This window comes from Podarcis cretensis (genome assembly GCF_951804945.1).
Source record: "Podarcis cretensis genome assembly, chromosome: 8".
NCBI classification, from domain to species: Eukaryota; Metazoa; Chordata; class Lepidosauria; order Squamata; family Lacertidae; genus Podarcis; species Podarcis cretensis.
The window spans coordinates 85020572-85039271 of NC_137177.1; the positions used below are offsets into that span (position 1 = coordinate 85020572).

The window sequence follows — 18700 nt, forward strand, 5'->3', positions numbered from 1 at the left end:
ACTTCTCTGAAGTCTCTCAGCCCCACTCACCTCACAGAGTGTTTGTTGTGGGGGGGAGGAAGGGAAAGGAGATTGTTAGCTGCTTTGAGACTCCTTAAGGTAGTGATAAAGTGGGATATCAAATCCAAACTCTTCTTCTCTTCTTGTATCTCATCATTCCTCCAAGGACCTTAAGCTGGCTTACCTCCTACGCCTCCCCACTTTATCCTTACAACAACCCTGTGAGGTAGGTTAGGCAGAGATACTGTGACTGGCACAAGAGGCACCCTGTGAGCTTTGTGTCTGAGTGGGGATTCGAACCCAAGTCTCTCCCAGACCTAGTCCAGCTCTCTAACTACTGCGCTATCACTGACTCATACACACACCACACCATCGTGTGTGGTGTGTGTGTGTGTACGCTTGTACACACCGAGGGGGCCCTTTGAATACATTGCGAGTTGTGCACATCTCTGCATGTTTACTTGGAAGCAAGTGCCACCCCTGCAATGGGACTCCCTCCTGGGCAAGTTTGAGCTGCCATATAAGCATGTCTCTCTTCCATCATTTGCTCAGCCTAAGCTCAGTTTTGGCCAACATGGTGTCCTCCAGCCGCTTTGAACCAAAACTGCCCTCAGCCCTGGCCATCAAATTGCAATAAGAGAATCTTGTGCTCAGGTCCTGCTTGTGGGTTTACCACATGCCTCTGTTTGGCCACTGTAAGAACATGATGTTGGACTTGATGGGCCATTGGCCTGAGTCAGCAGGACGCTTCTCATGTTACGTCTTTGCTGTTTCACCCTGGATGAAAAGGGCGAGTGAGGGAAAGCCAAGTTTCTACACATGGTTAATTGTGCAGACCCAGTTCCTAAATGCTAGTGAAATGACACTTAACGGTCCTTGAAGTTCTGAGTTAGTCACCCAACAAGGACAAACTGTTTTACTACTGCTACGTTACACAGCACGGAGTGAAACATTTGATTTCATTAAACTATTTCCGTGCATTCTTCTTAAGGCTTTTGCAACTGGGGAAAAATGCAAATTTTATTAGAGCAAAGACCGTATTACAGTTGCTCCTATTATAAGGACTATATACAGGGGAAATTTATTTCTGGGATGAGGGAGCATGTGCGCCGCCCCCGACATACAGCTGAACTACAGTTCCCATCAGCCACTGGCGCAGCATGGTCAACAGCCAGGGATGATGGGAACTGGAGTCCAGTTGCCACCAACCTCTGCTTTATTATAGATGCTTTGGAGTGCAGTTGATGTCTTAACAGGAGGTCCAAGGATGCCTTGAAATGTCCACAAGCATTACTCTTTGGAATCTGTAGAGTTCAATCCTTCCTTTACTTTGCAAACGTGACAGGAATCAACTTTGTCAACATCTGGGCTGCTGCCTTGCAGATTCCCTCCAACCCGTGAGCTGGTGAATCGCCTATACCATTCTGGTAGCTTCCACAGCCTTGGCACAATGAAAGTGATAGCGGCAAGAACCAGGACTCCTAAAGGGATCACTGTTTCAAAAGCTCGTTTCACGACTTTTGTGCTCCAGTTCTGCCTTGGATACCCACCATCGATGCTTCCCCCAGACCCCCAAAACATGCAGTTCGGAGGGGCCCAGCCGCTGTTGCAGTGGCAGTTTTTGTGGTTGTTACAAACACCTCTGTCATTGCACTTTTTGTGGGGATCACACACTGCCTTCTTCCTGAAAATGCACGTATGGTTCTTGCAGAGTTTCCCAGGGCCACATGGAGTGCCGTCAGGCACCATTCCGAGATCCACAAAATCTGTCCCGCCATGGTAGGCCACGCTCCAGCAGCTAGCACTAGCGCCTGACAACTCAGTGGGAGTCACGGTATAGTGTGGTATTGAAGGTATGTCTTTGACGTTGGTACACTGAACTCTCCCGCACTTTACGTCTTGAGGCTGGCATTTCGCAAAAGTACTTTCTGTCCAATCCCTGCCACAGTTGCCATACGCATCCCCCACAGTATTCCGAGACCGAAAGCAGGATGCTGGAGCTGCTGTGGCTCCATAGCCAAAGATCCTGGCGCATAGGTAGTTGTGAGTCCAACACTGCTTGGCATAACAATGGGAATCGTGTTTGCTGCACGGCGTCCCATCTTGCATGTACACATCATTGGGGCACCACTCAGATTTCCCACTACAGTACTCGGGAAGGTCACACTCATTGATCTGAATTCGACAAAGCTCTCCACTTGGAAGGAAGTGACAGTTTTTACAACATGGCCCAGAAGAGCATTGTGCACGTGGCTTCAAGGTGCAGTCAGGGTTGCAGCAAAGATTCTGCTTGCACCTCTGCGTGCCGCCGCAGTCACATTCTTCTCCCTTATCCAACACTCCATTGCCACAATGCTTGATAGATGGTATTTTTTGGGGCCTGTTGTTCAGGCAGTCCAGGTTCCCTTCCAGCACAAGTTCTGCAAAATTGTGAATGCTGCAGTTGCTGAACTTGTTCGTTTCTGCCTGGTACGAATGCATGACACAGGTTTTGTATCCTCCACAAACACAGTTGGGTTCGTCGTGTTGAAGCCCCATGTGATGACCCAACTCATGGGACATGGCCCTTGAAAGGAGAATTGGATTCTTCTGCAAGTAGCTCAAAACCCCTGCAGAATAGCTTGGCCTGCAGATGGCACTACCGTATGACTTCCCGAGGGTGTGCTCGAACTCCTGGTGAGTGAGCAACAGGGCTGTGTCGTGCTTCATCCACTTCGCAAGACCATTCACTCTCCAGCTGTTGAAATTATTCAGAAGCAACACAATGTCATTTGTAACCTCGAAAGGGTTGCCTGTGTTCCAGATCTCCAGTCCAATCAGGACAATACTTGTGTGTAGCACCCGGAAGTGCACACCCATTAAGTTAACTATGTCCAAAATGAGGTATGCCATCCTGGTTTCATTGGCACCTTCAAACTGAAACAGCTTCTCTTCCACAACAATGTACAGTTCAATGTATTTGGGGTGCCTTGGGTCACGCCGGGTCCCTCTTTCCGCCCTCAGTTCTTCTGCCTGACGCTTTGCAACTGGAGCTCTCATTCCACACATACAAGGCTTTGGTTCGTTGATCAGGTAGAGAAGGTGCTGAAAAGCTGAAGAATCGTGGAAAGGCTCTATGCCATAATTTCTGTCTCTGATACTTAGGAATCCTGTCAAGCCAGAACAGGTCTTAAGAACCACAAGCGAATTGGCTACGCCATCCACATGCCCTTCGTGGTAGCATTCAACAGGGATGTAGGGATGACTTTCAATCCGTCTGCCCTGGGAACTGTATGTGAAGAGTGGGAGGTTTTTCACCAGGAAGTCGTGCTTCCTGGGCTTCAACTGAATGACGTAGTCCTTTCCTGATACATTGAGGATATAGGAAAGTTCACCCTTCTTGGCTTTCCCTCCCCAAAGCACCAACCGCCTTGGGGTGATCACTTCATATGACGTATACTCAGGAGCAGGAAATGAGCTGGTGGGAAGGAGGAACCCCAGCAAAATAACAGGATTTGTCAACTGCAGAACCAGCCATTTGTGGAGGCCACCGCTGCCACGTGCCATGATTTGCTTCCACTATTCACTATCCTTAAACAGCCTAGAGTAGAGAGGAGACAGACTGGGCTTTCTGACTTCACATCCCCACCAATCATTAATTCTCAAGAGGCTTTTTTAGACTTGTCAGCGTGCTCAAGAAAACACAAGGCAATTCCTGCCACTGCCACCATCTCTCTCTTGACAGTCGTCAACATCATTTGGTTGTGAGAGAGTTCAAAAAGGTGAAGTGGCCACTGCTGTCTGGCATTTTCAAATGGAGTTAGGGTAACCAAAACACTGGCCGTCCTTAAACCTTTGACTCTAAAGGCCTCCGCAACTTTAGGGCCTAAGCACCACCAGTTTCTCTTCTCAGAAGCTGTTGTGGTCACCTTTCCGGGTGATAACAAGGACCAAAAGGAGGAGGGGTGGACACCAGAGAGAGGAAGATACCCCAATAATTATATTCCTCCAGTCCTAGGAATTCTCATTTAATCTTCTAAAGTGTATTTCCAGAGACTTCTAGATGACAAAGGAGACGACAAAGAGGGAGGAGGAACCACCACGCCGGTTCAAATGTCCTCTCCTGTGGTGGGAAATTCCAGGACCAGGCTAACAGTTTCTCATGCTTTTTTGAATGTGGACATTCCATCGGCTGAGGCAGGTGGGCATTGGAATAGCACAGAACACGGTAGAGAGCAGCTGTTTGCTATTCTCGATGTGGATCAGGACCCACTTATTGCTGGAATCTGGCCAAGAGGGCTAACCTAGGCCACATTCACACTGTGGGTTTAAAGGGGAATTGTGAAGGAAGAGTATACATGAGTAGCCAACTGTGACAGGGGGAAAGGTCAGGCGGGCTAAAGCTCAGAATGATCTCAGGCTTGCAAGAGAGGTGAAAGATAATAATAAAGGTTTATTTGGCTATGTTCAAAGCAGCAGGAAGAACAAGCAAGTGGTAGGTCCTCTGCGGGGAGAAAATGGAGAAATGCTATTGAGTGACAGAGAGAAGGTGGAGGCTGCTCAGCGCCTACTTGACCTCTATCCAAAAGGAAAGCTGTGCCCAACCTGGTGATAACACAAAAAACAATGCAAGGCGGGAACTGCAGCCCAATATAAGAGAAGTGGTGGGAAAGGAACACCTAGCTACGTTAAACAAATTAAAAGCTCCAGGGTCTAATGAGCTGTACCCAAGGGTACTAAAGGGGTTTGAGAATGTAATCTCAGAGCTTCTGTCTATAATCTTTGAGAATTCCTGGAGAACAGGTGAAGTCCCTACAGACTGGAGGCAGGCAAATGTTGTCCCTGTTAAGTTGTGGGTGAACATATCAGATGACACAGCGATTCTTCAAACAGCTCTTCTTTTTTCAGAGGCCAGAACAGGAACTGAGTTGAAGGGCACAGTCAGCCTGCTTATATAGAGCTCCAGTACACATAATTGTTACAACTTTCTAAAACTATCCAATCACTGAACGTCACTTTCAATCCCTTATTTGAACACTTATCTACAGTATCCCCCTGCTGGCCCAGGGTGAGACCTTCACTACATAACACCCCTCCCCACCGAGATAAGGCGTTAGTTACAATCGTAATAGTTTCCTTATATACAGCACTACACATTGGTTCAGTTAGGCACAAAAGCATATCGGTTACATTTCACATACTTCCATTAGACCAACAGTATTACATGTCCAACAACATAGTCCTTTAAATAAGTTGGGCACTTGGAAACTCTGCCAGACTGCCGGGGAGCGGTACCCAGGTCCGGTGGGCTGCCCGATTCTTGCTGAGGCTCTGGCGTGACCCTAGGTGGCGTTGAAACCAAGTCCCCTGGAACCGCTGCTGTGGGTGGAACCTCCGCAAGTGGAGTTGGCGGAATGTCAGGCACGGCAGTGGTCTGAGTCTGTGGGAAGTCCGGCAGACCCTCTGAAGCGGCTTGGTTTGGCTCCACGCCCCCAGTTTGCGAGAGAGGTGTAGGTGGAGCCTCCCATCTGTAAGTGTCTGTTCCGGAGCCATGAGCGCAGTTGGGGGCACTGCAGTAGTGCCCAAGTCCCCAACCCTGCGCCTAAGCTGGTCTATGTGCCAGCTCCACAAACGTCCGTCTTCGAGCACCACCTAGTACGAGCAAGGTCCAGTGACTCCCACTACTGTGGCTGGCACCCAAGGAATGTCCCCTACAAAGTTCCGGGCAAAGACCTGGTTTCCTGGAACAAATGACCGTTGCGCGTTGACACCGCCTGGGGGTTCGGCCGTGGCAAAGTCCGGGTGCAGCCAAGCCGGTCGAGCGGAGACCTGAGGCGGCGGCCCATATGCAGTTCGGCAGGACTCCGCCCTGGGGCCGCATGAGGGGTGATGTGTTGCACGAACAAGTATTCAGCAATCTGCTCGTGCCAGTCTCCCTGGTCCAGGCTCGCCAGTGCCTCTTTTGCCGAGCGCACCATTCTATCCGCTTGCCCGTTGCTGGATGGATGAAATGGTGCCGTTAGGGCATGGTAGATGCCCAGTCCCAAAAGGTATAGCTCAAAAGTGCCTGAGGTGAACTGCGGTCCATTGTCAGAGACGAGAACATCGGGACACCCATGCGTTTCAAAAAGGCCTCGCAGCACCCGGATGACTGCCTCGGTAGGGGTGGAGGGCATCAGGGCCACCTTACAACTTTCGAAAACTATCCAATCACTGAACGTCACTTTCGATCCGTTATTTGCATAACTATCTACAGCATCCCCCTGCTGGCCCAGGGTGAGAACTTCAGTACATAATGGTCCCCATCTTCAAAAAAAGGGGGAAAGAAGACCCAGGTAACAACCAACAAGTGAGCACCGACATCAATACCAGGAAAGATCCTAGAACAGATAATTCAACAGTCGGCCTGTGAGCATTTAGAAAAGGATGCTGTGATTACTAAGACCCAGCATGGGTTTCTCAAAAACTAAGTCACGCCAGACAAATCATATTTCTTCTTTTGATAGAGTTACAAGCTTGGTGGATCGGGGGAATACTGTGGACATAGTGTATCTTGATTTCAGTAAGGATTTTGACAAAGCCCACCCATATTCTTATGAGGAAGATGGTAAAATGTGGGTTGAATTAGGTTAACAGGTGGATTTGTAGCTGGTTATAGCTGGTTGACTGGATGACTGACTGAATGCTGGGTCTGGTGAGACACTTGCATGTTTGCATGTCTGGGCCAGTTCAAATTGCTCTGGGCAAGTTGGAACCTACCTGAATCTTTTCCAACTGGTTTGGGCTGGTTTGAACATCTTGGACTGGATCCAACTGGTATGAACTGGTCCAACCGCTCTGGGCTGGTTCCAAGTGACATAGACCTGTCCCAACCGGCCTGGACCTGTTCTAACCAGCTTGGGCCAGTTTCAAATGACCTGCACCTGCTCCAACTGGCCTGGACCTGCTGGAAGCTGTCTGGAACTGTTCAAACTGGCTTGGGCCAGATCAAACCAGCCCAGACCTGTTTAAACCAGCTTGGACCGGCAGAAAGAGGCCTGTTGTTGTTGTTTAGTCATTTAATCGTGTCCGACTCTTCGTGACCCATTGGACCAGAGCACGCCAGGCACTTCTGTCTTCCACTGCCTCCCGCAGTTTGGTCAAACTCATGTTCGTAGCTTCGAGAACACTGTCCCACCATCTCGTCCTCTGTCGCCCCCTTCTCCTTGGGCCCTCCATCTTTCCCAACATCAGGGTCTTTTCCAGGGAGTCTTCTCTTCTCCTGAGGTGGCCAAAGTATTGGAGCCTCAGCTTCAGGATCTGTCCTTCCAGTGAGCACTCAGGGCTGATTTCCTTAAGAATGGTGAGGTTTGATCTTCTTGCAGTCCATGGGACTCTAAAGAGTCTCCTCCAGCACCAGAATTCAAAAGCATCAATTCTTCGGCGATCAGCCTTCTTGAAGGTCCAGCTCTCACTTCCATACATCACTACTGGGAAAATCATAGCTTTAACTATATGGACCTTTGTTGGCAAGGTGATGTCTCTGCTTTTTAAGATGCTGTCTAGGTTTGTCATTGCTTTTCTCCCAAGAAGCAGGTGTCTTTTAATTTCGTGGCTGCTGTCACCATCTGCAGTGATCATGGAGCCCAAGAAAGTAAAATCTCTCACTGCCTCCATTTCTTCCCCTTCTATTTGCCAGGAGGTGATGGGACCAGTGGCCATGATCTTCGGTTTTTTTATGTTGAGCTTCAAACCATGTTTTGCGCTCTCCTCTTTCACCCTCATTAAAAGGTTCTTTAATTCCTCCTCACTTTCTGCCATCAAGGTTGTGTCATCTGCATATCTGAGGTTGTTGATATTTCTTCCGGCAATCTTAATTCCGGCTAGGGATTCATCCAGCCCAGGCTTTCGCATGATGAATTCTGCATATAAGTTAAATAAGCAGGGAGACAATATACAGCCTTGTCATACTCCTTTCCCAATTTTGAACCAGTCAGTTGTTCCATATCCAGTTCTAACTGTAGCTTCTTGTCCCACATAGAGATTTCTCAGGAGACAGATGAGGTGATCAGGCACTCCCATTTCTTTAAGAACTTGCCATAGTTTGCTGTGGTCGACACAGTCAAAGGCTTTTGCATAGTCAATGAAGCAGAAGTAGATGTCTTTCTGGAACTCTCTAGCTTTCTCCATAAAGCCACTCCCAACATAAGGAGGGGGGGGGGGTTGTGGGCTCATGCCCCATCTACATCCTCGCGGGGCTGGTTGCAGACCCGCAGGACTTGGGGGATCCCGGGATTCATTAGTATTCATCATTCACAGCGCCAGCCAATCGGCTGGTGGCGGGGGCGGGCTTAGTGGGGGGCATTTAAGGTCGGGGCAGCCCGTGCTCACCCCTTTATTTTCTTTCAGCAGCTGCGGTTTCCCACCCATCCACCCTTTAGGTTTTCATTTGGACTTTGCTATGGGCTTTGGCTGGTCGCCGCAAGGGGCCTGGTAGAAGTTTTTCGATTTGGCTGTATTTTGGAAGCCACTTGGTTTTTTCGCCTACCTTGTAGCAAAACGTCACAACACCTTTGGTTTTGGCGGTTAGGCATTGGCAGGGGTATTATTATGCAAATGAGTTGGGGGGGAGGAACGCCATCACCTCCCCCAAATGTTGAAGGGTAGTTCGTTAAAGGACTCCAGGGGGCGTCACCTCGTCCGAAACCTATGGAGGCTAGGGCCTAAAGTGCGCTCCCCAGCGGTAACCCCTCGGGGAGCGCCTAGGGATGTGCATCTCGGGGGCTCCCCCTGTTGGTGCTTAACCCATCCCGGTTTTATACTGGTTAGTCTGATAGGGCCAATGCCTAAAGCCAATACCGCTCTTACCTGTAATCAATAAAGTTGTGGCCATTTTTCGCCCATTAACCTAAAATCTGGTGTCCTGTGTCTTTATTTATTCCATCAGTGGGAGGGGGCGGGAATCGCCATGCAATCCAGCCTATGTTTGCAATTTGGTCTCTGGTTCCTCTGCCTCTTCTAAAACCAGCTTGCACTTCTGGGAGTTCTCGGTCCACATACTGCTTGAGCCTACCATGTAGAATTTTAAGCATAACCTTGTTAGCATGTGAAATGAGTGCAATTGTGCGGTAGCTGGAGCATTCTTTGGCACTGCCCTTCTTTGGGATTGGAATGTAAACTGATCTTCTCCAATCCTCTGGCCACTGCTGAGTTTTCCAAACTTGCTGACATAGTGTAGCACCTTAACAGCATCATTTTTTGAAATTTTAAATAGTTCAGCTGGAATACCATCACTTCCACTGGCCTTGTTATTTGCAGTGCTTTCTAAGGCCCATTTGACTTCACTCTCCAGGATGTCTGGCTCAAGGTCACCAACCACACTACCTGGGATGTACCATCCATCCATATCTTTCTGGTATAATTCCTCTGTGTATTCTTGCCACCTCTTCTTGATGTCTTCTGCTTCTGTTAGGTCCTTACCACTTTTGTCCTTTATTATGGTAATCTTTGTACAAAATGTTCCTTTCATATCTCCAATTTTCTTGAACAGATCTCTGGTTCTTCCCTTTCTGTTACTTCGCTTTATTTCTTTGCATTGCTCATTTAAGAAGGCCTTCTTGTCTCTCCTTGCTATTTTTTGGAAATCTGCATTCAATTTCCTGTATCTTTCACTATCTCCCTCGCATTTTGCTTGCCTTCTCTCCCTCGCTATTTGTAAGGCCTCGTTGGACAGCTTGAATTTTGCTATAAGAAGCTGATGATCTGTGCCACAGTCAGCTGACTGTATAGAGCTTCTCCATCTTTGGCTGCAGAGAATATAATCAATCTGATTTCGATGCTGCTCATCTGGTGATGTCTATGTGTAGAGTCGTCTCTCGTATTGTTGGAAAAGTGTGTTTGTGATGACCAGCTTGTTCTCTTAACAGAACTCTATTAGCCTTTGCCCTGCTTTGTTTTGAACTCCAAGGCCAAACTTGCCAGTTGTTCCTTTTATCTCTTGATTCCCTACTTTAGCATTCCAATCCCCTATAATGAGAAGAACATCCTTCTTTGGTTTCACTTCTATAAGGTGTTGTAAGTCTTCATAGAATTGGTCAATTTCTGTTTCTTCAGCACCAGTAGTTGGTGCATAAACTTGGATTACTGTGATGTTAAAAGGTCTGCCTTGGATTCGTATCAAGATCATTCTATCATTTTTGAGATTGCATCCCAGTACAGTTCTTGCCACTCTTTTGTTGACTATGAGGGCCATTCCATTTATTTTACGGGATTCTTGCCCGAGTAGTAGATATGATGGTCATCCAAACTGAAGTCGCCCATTCTCATCCATTTTAGTTCACTGATGCCCAGGATGTCAATATTTATTCTTGCCATCTCATTTTTGACCACATCCAACTTACCAAGGTTCATGGTTCTTACATTCCAGGTTCCTATGCAATATTTTTCTTTACAGCATTGGACTTTCCTTTCACCTCCAGGCATATCCGCAGCTGAGCGTCCTTTCGGCTTTGGCCCAGCCGCTTCATCAGCTCTGAATCTACTTGTACTTGTCCTCCGCTCTTCCCCAGTAGCATGTTGGACGCCTTCCGACCTGAGGGGCTCATCTTCCAGCGTCATAACTTTTATATGCCTGTTCTCTTTGTCCATGGAGTTTTCGTGGCAGGGATACTGGAGTGGCTTGCCATTTCCTCCTCCAGGTGGATCACGTTTGGTCAAAACTCTCCACTATGACCTGTCCATCTTGGGTACATAGTTCATAGCTTCTCTGAGTTATTCAAGCCCCTTCGCCACGGCAAGGCAGTGATCCATGAAGGGGGAAAGAGGCCTAGACCAGTTCAAACCAGTCTAGAACTTTTCAAACCGGCTTGAACCGGCACAAACAGGCCCAGACCGGTGAAAACCAGCCTAGACTGGTTCAAACTGGCTTGAACCGGCATAAACCGGCCTAGACCAGTTCAAACTGGCTTGAACCGGCATAAACCGGCCTTGACCAGTTCAAACTGGCATTGACTGGTTCAAACTGGCCTAGACCTGTTAAAACCAGCTGGGACCGGTTCCAACAGGTCTCAACAGATTCCAACCAGTTTGGACCGGAACAAATCGGCTTGGACTGGTTCAAACCAATCTGAGCTAGTTCCAACCAGTATGGACCAGTTCCAACCGCTCTGGGCTGGTTCCAAGTGACATAGACCTGTTCCAACCGGCCTGGATCTGCTGAAAGCTGTCTGGTACTGTTCCAACTGGCTTGGGTCGGCTCAAACCAGCCTAGACCTGTTCAAACCAGCTTGGATCGGCACAAACCAGCCTATACTGGTTCAAACTGGCATCGACTGGTTCAAACGGGCCTAGACCGGTTCAAACCATCTTGAACCAGCATCAACTGGCCTAGAAAGGTTCAAACTGGTTTGGAGCAGCAGAAACCAGCCTCGACCGGTTCAAACCAGCCTAGACCTGTTCCAACTGGCTTGGACCAACTTCCGGTAATGGCAGACGGGAGCTCTTTTGGCTGAAAGAGCCCCAGCGCAGTGAAGCAAGGGGAGATCGCAAGAGCGACGCGGTGCCCTGGAAAAACCCTTAGATCAAGGGTTCTGAGGACCTGGTGTTCTGGTGGGTGCCTTTTGGTGACTCCCCCACTCCCCGGTAAGCTCGTAAGGAGACCTGAGAGCGAGTGGGGTTGGAGAAGCGTCACAGCGGAAACAACTCACTTCCTTCACAGTGCAAAACTCCGAGTCTGGTGATCGTGAGCTGTCAGTTCCTCCCAAAAAAGGACACACAAAAAATTGGGAATTGTGAGTAAAAGACAAAGTTTAAATCAGGCTATTTTTGGGACACAAAGGGATTTAAAAATGGAGGTTGATCCCTTTTGCTGAATTAAAGGAGAATTGGTTATCATCGACCAAAGCCTTAAGTGGGAATAAGACTGGTAGAAAGTTTGCAAGCAAACCTCAAAACTCCTCTTCTGCAGGGGGAAGGGGGGGGGGTGATTTTTTTTTTACTTTAAGAACCCTGCGAAACTTAGCACTGACAGTATTTTTTTGGGAGCTCCATTTGAGGAGTAAAAGGGGGTAAAAGGGAATTTGGGAAAGGAGATATTGCTGACTGTGGCTTGTGGCGGGAATCTGTCTGCCTCCTTATCTCCCCCTTGTGACTGAGACTGACCTTGGATAAAAAGTAAAAAGCCATGGATGGGGGAGAGAAAGGAGAAAAGGCAGAGAAAACAAAGCAAAGGAGGGGCTCTAAGGCTCCAACTTTTGAAGAGTCTGTGATGCAACTGCTACAGGAAATTAAAACAGAAGTAAGAGGCAATCAACAGAGCATACAGGACTTTGCAGATTTAAGACAAGAGTTGAAAGGGGTTAAGACAGATATGCCTGTTGCCTTTGTCCATGGAGTTTTCTTGGCAGGGATACTGGAGTGGCTTGCCGGTTCCTCCTCCAGGTGGATCACGTTTGGTCAAAACTCTCCACTATGACCTGTCCATCTTGGATGCCCTGCTCGGCATAGTTCAGAGCTTCTCTGAGTTTTTCAAGCCCCTTCGCCATGGCAAAGCAGCGATCCATGAAGGGGAGGCAGTGATCCGTGAAGGGTCCATGAAGCTGAGGCTCCAATACCTCATGAGAAGAGAAGACTCCTTGGAAAAGACCCTGATGTTGGGAAAGATGGAGGGCGCAAGGAGAAGGGGACGACAGAGGACGAGATGGTTGGACAGTGTTCTCAAGGCTACCAGCATGAGTTTGACCAAACTGCGGGAGGCAGTGGAAGACAGGAGTGCCTGGCGTGCTCTGGTCCATGGGGTCACGAAGAGTCAGACACGACTAAACGACTAAACAACAACAAGACAGATATATCAGGTCATGAACTAAGATTGACACAGTTGGAAACTGTGAGAGTTTCTGACCTGGAGAGAGCACAGCAAGAAGCCTCAAATTCAATTGCATTTCTACAGTTGAAAGAGAGGGAGAGCCATTTGAGATTGAGAGGAGTACAACAGAAAGTGCAGGACAATTTGAAGGACTGGTTAATTGATGACTTTTCAGCTTATTGGGATCTTCCAAAAGAAGAATCACCGTATTTTTCACTCTGTAAGACGCACCAGACCACAAGACGCACCTAGTTTTTGGAGGAGGAAAACGGGGGGGGGGGGGAATATTCTGAATCTCAGAAGCCAGAAATACAAGAGGGATTGCTACGCACTGAAAGCAGCAATCCCTCTTGCTGTTCTGGCTTCTGGGATAGCTGTGCAGCCTGCATTCGCTCCATAAGATGCACACACATTTCCCCTTACTTTTTAGGAGGGGAAAAGTGCGTCTTATAGAGCGAAAAATACGGTAAATTCCTGGATTGATAAGGCTTATAGATTTGGACCAAAAAAGGACTCTAAGATTATACATGAATGTATGGTAATTTTTAAGACCAAAGAGCAAAGAGATATTATTTTAGGCCACCACTACAAAAAAAGTTTGAGAGATCCTGAAACATTTTTTGGCCCTGAGAAATAACTACACAGAATTGGCCAGTGCTCTAAGAAGGAAAAGCATCTTTTTTAGGTGGGTGTTCCCGGAAGGTCTCTCTTTCAAATTTCAAGGGAGAAAGCAAAGAATTAAGACTGTTGGGGAGAAAGAGAGATTCTTGGAGAAAAACACAAAGGAACTTGGACTGGAAAGCTCCCATCCATTGGGGGCAGGGGCAGCGACTCCTTAAAAAGTCAAGATGGCTTTAAATCAACAGGCTCATCACAGCTATCTGCCAATCACCCAATCCCACCACCCTTCTGAGTAATACCCCTCCCCACCTTCTCACTATATAGAAGGGTCTGGTGACTTCTGTTTCAGTGTATCTGAAGAAGTGTGCATGCACACGAAAGCTCATACCTAGAACTAACTTAGTTGGTCTTTAAGGTGCTACTGGAAGGAATCTTTTGTTTTGACTATGGCAGACCAACACGGCTCCCTATCTGTAACTTTAAAAATTTAGTCCTGGAAAGTAAATGGTTTGAACTCACGCCAAAAAAGAAACCAAGTTTACCATGTTTTGGTAAAACAGAATCTGGATATAATTTGCTTACAAGAAACCACATGTTATTAGACTTCATAGAAAGATCTTTCAAAATAAGAAACTTGGACAGGAATTTATTTCATCATCAGATAAAGTTTAAAAAAGAGGAGTGGTTTTCTATGTTAAAGAAAAATGGAATCCCAAAATGCTATTTAAGGATGAGGAGGGGAGATACATTGCAGTTGAAATTACAGCACAAGGCGATAAATTTCTTTTGTTGGGAATTTATGCACCGAATGACGGCAAAGTAGATTTTTTCAAGAATCTGGATTTAAAATGTATGGAATATTTGGATTATAAATTGATTTTAATGGGAGATCTGAATGGGGTAGCATCAACACTTATGGATAAAACACAAGGACAGAAATCCCAGAATGCTGGCAGACTACCAAAGACTTTTTTTGACATGACAGATAAATATGATCAGTCGGACATATGGAGGCTACGAATTTTTTACTTTTTGAATGTTGTCTAGATTTCTACAACTGATTTAGGGTATTTTTGCACTGCTGAATCAGGAAATGGCATCCGTTTCTCTCCATCAGGTCAGGTTTACGGTAAACTGAATGGTGGGCATTGATAAAGGTAAGTACACATGAATTGCATGTTGCTTCACCATTTTTCAAACTTCAGGGCTTGAACTTCCGTTTCTTGGAACTCCTGGAATGCTCAGCAGCAGGGAGGTCTCTCTTCAGAGTCCAACAGTAGTCAGCCATCATGATTGTGTCCCAGCGACCCTGATACCTGGTCTCCATCTCTTTCATGTCCTGATGGAATCTCTCCCCCTGCTTGTCACTCATTGAACCCAGGTTCTCAGGAAACCGGTCCATATGTGAAAATAGGTAGTGCATCTTTACGCTCATGTTGCAGCCCAGGTTTCTGAAAGCAGTCAGCATGTTGTTGACAAGTTCTGCGTAGTTTCTGGCCTTATTGTTGCCAAGAAAGTTCTTCACTACCAGAACAAATGCCTTCCACGCTTCCAGTTCCACTTCGTTCATTGACTTTCCGAACTCTGGATCTCTGATGAGCTAACGGATCTGAGGACTGTCAAAGATGCCAGCTTTCAACTTCTCCATGGTCAATCCTGGAAAAGCCTGGCACAAGTAAGTGAAGCAGTCACCATCCTTGTCCAGAGCCTTGGTGAACTGCTTGATTAAGCCGAGCTTGATGTGCAGCGGTGGGAAGAGTATTCTGTCTCTGTCCACCAGAGGGTCGTTGATGACGTTCCTTTATTTGCAAAGCACCAATTCCTCCCGCACAGGCCAGTCCTTCTTCGTGTAATGCTGAGCACGGTCCCTACTATCCCACATGCACAGAAAACATGGGTACTTGGTGAAGCCAGACTGTTGTCCCAACGAAAAGTTCACCATCTTCAGGTCAACACAAATAAACCACTTAAGCTGATCATAACCAATTTTCTCCAGCACATACTTCACCGCTTCATAGTTCTCCTTCAGTGTACTCGAGTGAGACAGGGGTATAGAGACAAACTGGTTGCCGTTATGTAGCAGAACACATTTCAGTGATCGCTTGCTGCTGTCAATGAACAGTCTCCAATCTTTGGGTTCGTACTGTGGCACTCCAAGCTTGAGCAGAAGCTGCGCAATATCTGCACAGTACACGAAGTCCTTCTCTTCCGAGAAAAAACGGAGGTACTCTTGATGCCTGTTGCGGAAGAAGCTGATGCGAGCACTGTCAGAGAGGAGGTATTTTTCCTTCAATCTGGATGCCAACAGTTCGGCAAAGTCCTTTGACAAGCTGAGGTCGTGAACTAGATCATTCAACTCCTTTTGGGAAAATGGATGTGAAGCATCATCTTCAAGAACCACTTCTTCTTCATGTCCTTCAACACTGGAGACATCTTCATCACTAATGTCAGGAAGTTCTCCGAAGATAGGCACTGGAATTTCATCACAATGAGCTACAGGACGACGTGCTGATTGAAGATCAGGATACTTCGTGGGGCGGCTATCCCATTAACTAAGTTTTGATCCCCCAACTTTATGCTTTGCCGCACCAATTTATGGAAAATTTCGAGGTTTTATGACTTCGAACTGATCCCTTTTCGACATAATCACCCTGAACTATCGGACCTGAATACTTCTTGTCATTAAAATAATCATTTCCAATCAAAACAATTATTCAACATGGCATTTTACCCCCACCAACTTCTTCTAAAATGCTCCACACAAGCGTACATGTGAACAAAAACGTAAAAAAAAACGACATGTGGCCATAGCTCAAAAACTTGACCTGAGCAAAACCAATGTGATTTTTGGATTCAGCGCATCAGATTCGTCCTAAATCAACTGAAAAAATGCAGACAACAAATTTGTTGTTGACCAGTGTAATCTATTGTTGGAATGGCATACATATAGGATGAACAAGTTAAATCTGTGTTGATAGACTGGTCAAGAGATGTGGGACATAATATAATGTTTGAAGACTGGGAAGGTTGTGGAGGAAAGGGGTCAAGTTCACTGCGTGTACGGTGTTAAAGGAAAACATTATGAAAATGATATATAGATGGCTCTTACGTTAGGATATTACCGTTCCACCTTAAAAAGGGAGCAGGTTGTTGTGTCACAGCCTGCGTACTTCCGGCTCACAGGACGTTTCTGTTTTGTATATAGCTGTTGTTTCCCTCTGTGCCTCGACACGCAGGCAGGCAGTCATGTTTTTCTTTGTTCTGACCAACGCTGAATAAAGTTGTAAATATGCTCTCCTGAGTGCACCTTTCGTTGTGGACACTCTGTGAAAGGGTGTGCACGAGTCCTTGGAATGTGGACAGCTGTTTCTGAGGCTTGTGTCGCTAATTGACTGATACTGCGTGTCTACAGGAGGTTGATGGATCGTCCGGAGATGACGTGGGGGCAAAGATATAATAGTGATAATCTATTCTGCAAATGTAAGAAAAAGAAGGTACCTTTTTTCATATGTGGTGGACCTGCCCCAAGATGAAAGACTTCTGGGAAAAGATTTATAATGAATTGAAAAATAATGTTGAAATATACATTGATTAAGAAACCAGAGGCCTTTCTTCTTGGAATAACAAGTTTAGAACTGCCCAAGAAAGATGTTAAATTGTTTTTGTATGCCACAACTGCAGCTCAAATTTTAATAGCCAAGAACTGGAAAGCACAAGAAGAGCCAACAGTGGAAGAATGGCAGATGAAGATGATGGACTGTTCGGAGCTAGCCGACCTGACCGGAAGAGTACCAGGAGGAGTACCAGGAGGAATGGATTAAATGTAAAGACTAGGCCGGTTTGTGTCAGTCCAATCCATGTGAACAGGTCTAGGCCAGTTTGAACCGGCCCAAGCCAGTTTGAATTGGCCCAAGCCAGTTTGAATTGGCCCAAGCCAGTTTGAACAGGTCCAAGTGGATTGGGACCGGCCCAGACAGGTTGGAGCAGGTCCAGACCAGTTGGAGCAGGTGCAGGTCATTTGAAACTGGCCCAAGCTGGTTGGAACAGGTCCAGGCCATTTGGAACTGGTCCAAGCCGGTTTGAACAAGTCTAGGCTGGTTTGAACCGGTCCAAGCTGGATTGAAACGGTCTAGGCCAGTTTGAACTGGTCTAGGCCTCTTTCTGCTGGTCCAAGCTGGTTTAAACAGGTCTAGGCTGGTTTGATCCGACCCAAGCCACTTTGAACAGTTCCAGACATCCTCGAGAAGGTCCAGGCCAGTTGGAGCAGTTGCAGGTCATTTGAAACTGGCCCAAGATGGTTAGAACGGATCCAGGCCTGTTGGAACAGGTCTATGTCGCTTGGAACCAGCCCAGACCGTTTAGAACCAGTTCATACCAGTTGGATCCAGTCCAAGCGGGTTCAAACCAGCCCAAACCAGTTGGAAAAGGTTCTGGCGGGTTGCAACTTGCCCAGACAAGTTTGAACTGGCCCAGACTGGTTGGAACTAGCTCAGACTGGTTGCAACAGGTCTAGGCTGGTTTGAACCAGTCTAGGTCAGTTTGAGCAGTTCCAAGCTGGTTTGAACTGGTCAAGGCCAGTTTAAACCGGTCTTGGCCAGTTTCAACCGGTTGAGGCTGGTTTGAGCAGTTCCAAGCTGGTTTTAACTGGTCTAGGCCAGTTTAAACCGGTCTCGGACAGTTTCAACCGATCTAGGCTGGTTTGAACCAGCCCAAGCCAGTTTGAACAGTTCCAAGTGGGTTGGAACTTACCCAGACAGGTTGGAGCAGGTGCAGGTCATTTGAAACTGGCCCAAGATTTTTAGAACAGGTCCAGGCTGGTTGGAACCGGCCCAAGCCAGTTCGAACCTGTTGAGACCAGTTTGAACCAGTCCAAGCCGGTTTGAGCTGATCGAGGCCAGTTTGAACCTGTCTTGGCCAGTTTCAACTGGTATAGGCCAGTTTGAAATGGCCCAAGCCAATTTGAGCAGTTCCAAGTGGGTTGGAACTGGCCCAGACAGGTTGGAGCAGATCCAGGCCAGTTGGAGCAGGTGCAGGTCATTTGAAACTGGCCCAAGCTGGTTAGAACAGGTCTAGGCCAGTTGGAAGCTGTTGAGACCAGTTGGAACCAGTCCAAGCTGGTCCAAGCTGGTTTGAACCAGTCTAGGGCGGTTTGTGCTGGTCCAAGCCAGTTTGAACCGGCCTAAGCCAGTTTGAACAGGTCCAAGTGGATTGGAACCCGCCCAGAGAAGTTGGAGCAGGTCTGGGCCAGTTGGAGCAGGT

The 18700-nt window shown here is 47.2% G+C and overlaps 1 pseudogene across 1 annotated transcript; it reads right to left on the bottom strand.

The window, feature by feature from the left end:
* Window positions 1–1002: 1002 nt before the first annotated feature.
* Window positions 1003–4419, bottom strand: LOC307222827 (disintegrin and metalloproteinase domain-containing protein 21 pseudogene; annotated as a pseudogene). Its single transcript has one exon. The product of its transcript is annotated as a disintegrin and metalloproteinase domain-containing protein 21 pseudogene (transcript).
* Window positions 4420–18700: the final 14281 nt, after the last annotated feature.